Here is a 4,404-nt window from a genome sequence, read left to right on the forward strand (position 1 = left end):
GATGATCAGCCATGATCACATTGAATGGCGGTGCTGGCTTGAAGAGCCAAATGGCCTTCGCCTGCACCTATTGCCTATTGTCTAAACACGGAACTGTGTTTTAGAAGAGGAATGAACAAAGGGAAGAGAGGATGCAAGGATACTGTGATGGATTGAAATGAAGTGGGTGGCATGGTGGCACAGCGATAGTTGCTGCCTGACAGCACTTACAGCACCAGAGAACGGGTTCGATCCCAACTACAGGTGCTGTCTGTATGGAGTTTGTAAGTTCTCCCCACACACTTCAAAAACGTACAGGTTTGTAGGTTAATTGGCTTGGTGTCAGTGTAAATTGTCCCTGGTGTGTGTAGGATAGTGTTAATGTGCGGGGATCACTGGTCGGTGCAGACTCAGTGGGCCGAAGGGCTTGTTTCCTTGCTGTACCTCTAAAACTAAAAAAATATATAAAGAGCAATGAGAGGAGGCTTGACAGAGCAGAATCCTCAGCTGGGCCGATAGCCCCATTGAACCAGGGCAAGGAAATGATCCAATTGGTATCTAATTGGTTTGACATGGGAAAAGAGCAGAAATGGAGAATGGGAACTGTATGTAAACACAGGGACTAAAGTACAACAGAATGAGGAAGGATAAACATTTCCTTCCCCAAGATACAGACATCTGTTTGTTTACAACACTGTTTGTTTGAGGGTCGATGTTACAGATCCAACTCAGGTCTCCATCCATGGATAGGAACCAGATCCCAGAAGGGCCACAGAAAGTGTAGCTGCTCACATAACAGTGTCATGGTCCAGTCAACTGACTTCCAGTTGTATCCTGACTGTGGGTGACTGGAGTCCCTGGGCTAAAAGGTGCAAAAATTAGTTTCTCAAACTCCGACAGATTTACTGAATGTGCAGAATCCTGTCCCACCGTCGGTGTATTCCAAAGCGCTTTGCAAACAATGAAGCACGGTGAAGCACTGTAATTGTGATGTTGGGGAAAGCAGAAACTAGTGCACAAATAACTTTCCACAAACAGCAATGACCAGGCTAGGAAGAACCGTACCATCCAATCAGTGTTCTTGGTAAGCAGCAACCTGGCACATGTCACCAGAGGATTTATCCCTGACCTCAGTAAAATCCACTGGACAAACTAATCCCACCTAGACACCAGAAATCATGGATTTGTTTTTGTTTCTAGTTGTGTTTTGCTCGGATGTATCGATTTCGCTTTATTACATTTTGATTGTCTTGCAGAATTTGTGTGATTTATGTATCATTTGTTTATGTGTCTGAGTCTATGTACCTCTCATGCTGCTGCAAGCAAGATTTTCATTGTACTCGTACCTCACTATACATGCGCATATGTGACAATAAACCGCAACAATAAAATGTGAAATTCAGACATTTCTAGTGGTGGGGTGACTGTGAAAATCCCTGCAAAGGGAAATATTGATCTGATGTGAATGTGTCCTTTAGGACAGGACAGGATGTGTCTCCAGGACCGGACAATGTTTCCCCCTCTACACTCAAGCTCTGTGCCGAACAACTGGCACCGGTCTACACAGACATTTTTAACCAGTCCCTGCACACCTGTATAGTCCCTGCCTGTTTCAAAGTCTCCGCTATTGTCCCTGTACCCAAAAAGGCAAGGATTACTGGTCTTAACGACTACAGGCTTGTCGCACTGACCTCTGTAGTCATGAAGACCCTTGAAAGGGTTGTGCTGGCCAAGCTGAAAAATATCACAATCCCCCTGCTGGACCCTCTGCAGTTTGCATATCGGGCCAATAGATCAGTGGGTGACGCAGTCAACCTAAGCCTGCACTTCATCCTCCAGCACCTAGACAGCCTAGACTCATTGTGCCAGAGCTACTATACTCCAAACTTTCCGAGTTGTCTGTGCCTGAACCCCTCTGTCGGTGGATCACCAGCTTTCTAACAGACAGGAAGCAGCATGTGAGTCTGGGAAAGCACATCTTGGACCCTCAGCAGAGGAGCACGGCAAGGCTGCATACTCTCCCCTCCCCTCTACTCTCTCTACACCAATAACTGCACCTCCACAGACACCTCTGTCAAGCTTCTCAAGTTTGCGGACAATGCAACCCTGATTGGACTGATCCAGGATGGGGAGGAATCTGCCTACAGACAGGAACTGTCACAGCTGGCGTCCTGGTGCCAACGCAACAACCTGGAGCTCAATGCTCTTAAGACAGTGGAATTGATTGTAGACTTTAGGAGAGTTCCCCCTCCCCTCACCCCACTCACCATCAACAATACCACAGTCACATCTGTGGAGTCTTTTCAGTTCCTGGGAACCATCATCTCCAAGGACCTTAAATGGGGGGCAACCATCGAATCCACAGTCAAAAAAGCACAACAGGGGATGTACTTCCAAAGGCAGCTGAGGAAGCACAATGTGCCACAGGCAATGATGGTCCATTTCTATATGGCGATCGTAGAGTCTGTCCTCACCTTCTCCATCATGGTCTGGTTTGGCTCAGCTACCAAGTACGACAATACAATACAATACAATACAATACAATACAATACAATACGGTTTTATACGTCACATTGCTCATAAAGTGCAAGTGAAATGAATTTGCCAGCAGCGGTACAATGATAAAGAACACACAAAAACACAATAAAAATGTAACACAAACATCCACCACAGCATTCATCACTGTGGTGGAAGGCACAAAGATTGTCCAGTCCTCCTCCATTTTCCCCTGTGGTCGGGTCCTCAACCCTCCGCAGCCGTCGCTGCGGGCGTCCAGATGTACAGACCAGATAAAAAGTCCAGGTAAGTCGTGAATCGGTGCCACCCTACCGGAGACCGCGGCTTCAAGATGGTGTAGACCGCAGGCCGGCGGTCGAAGATTTAAAGTTCCCGCCACGCCGCAGCCAGAAGCACCACAGACTGCAGGGCCGGCGGTCTGGAGCTCCCCTACAGGGTTCCCCGGCTTGGGACCCCGCTCCTGATGGTAAGTAAGTCCACGCTGCGCCCGCGGTAGTAGTTGGCCGCGGGCCCGTAGTTGGAGCTCTTCTACCCCCGGGTCCCCCACGAGGGATCCCGGGCTGCAGACGCCGCGCCAGCTGGAACTCTGCAGGCCGGGGCTTCAGGCTGCCGGCTGCCGCGGACCAGCGAAACGGAGCGCTCCCCCTCAGGCGAGCCCTTGCTCCACTCCGAGAACCCGCACTGCGCCCACCGCTGAGCCCCGGGCGCGTCTCTGGGAAAAGCCGCCCAACCCTCGCTGTTTGAACACGGGGGAGGTGACCTGGAAAAAGTCGCCTCTCTGTGGAGGAGGTGACCGAAGCGGTTTCCCCCTTACACCCCCACACAAAACGCACAGAGGAACATTAAAAACATACATTAAAAGATATTAAAATAACAAAAAAATTTGAAAAAAATCCGGAGGTTGCAGAGAATCGTCCGATCAGTTAAGAAGGTTATTGGCTGCAACCTTTCCTCCATTGACAAACTGTACACTGCAGAGGCTAAGAAGCGGGCGGATAAGATCATCTCTGACCCCTCTCACCCTGGCCACAAACCCTTTGAATCACGTCCCTCTGGAAGGCGACTCCGGACTGACAAAGCTGCCACAGCCAGACATAAAAACAGCTTTTTTTCCATGACTATTAGCTCTACTCAACAGCCAACAATCTGTAGCCTCCTTCTGCTCTGGTATTTTATTTAATTCACATGTTTGATCAATGTGTTTTATTATTAATGTTTAGTGTTTTATGTATCATTCGTAACTGTCATTGTATGTCATGTTGTCACTTGTGGGCAGATCACCAAGGCAAATTCCTTGTTTGTGAATACTTGGCCAATAACCTTATTCATTCATTCATTCATTCATTCATTCATTCATTCATTCATTCATTCATTCATTCGTTAAGAATTATGCACGGTATCACATATCAAATATTTGGTGATGCATTGAGGGATGATGCAGAGTCTTGACCTGAAACGTCAACGATTACTCTGCCTCCACAGATGCAACCTAACGCAATGAGGACCTCCTGCAATTTGTTTTTCTGCATGTCAAATATTTGGTTAAATGGGGTACAACTGTAATTAACAAGAACCTGATTACTATCAGGTATGGTTTCTTACATTTGTGACAAATTTATCCATGGCATAATCAAAGCTATAAAATTATAAAAAACTTGATAACATATAATTTCATCATCACCCAGCACAAATGCATTTTGCAATCCTTTTCATATTTTGCTTCAGGTTATAAACAAGGAACAATCTTGCTTCTTACTTCCTGGTCAACTTTCTGAGAATTCTGCAAGCTCTTTCTAATCAAGTTAAAAGTGAAGTGCGGTGTGGACTTGAAATATTGCTGGCGTACCACCGACAGCAGCCAGAGGGTGAAGCCCTTGTTGCTGCTGTCAGTTCCACTCAGATTCTGCT

This window comes from Amblyraja radiata, chromosome 3 (assembly GCF_010909765.2).
Source record: "Amblyraja radiata isolate CabotCenter1 chromosome 3, sAmbRad1.1.pri, whole genome shotgun sequence".
In the NCBI taxonomy this organism is placed as follows: Eukaryota; Metazoa; Chordata; class Chondrichthyes; order Rajiformes; family Rajidae; genus Amblyraja; species Amblyraja radiata.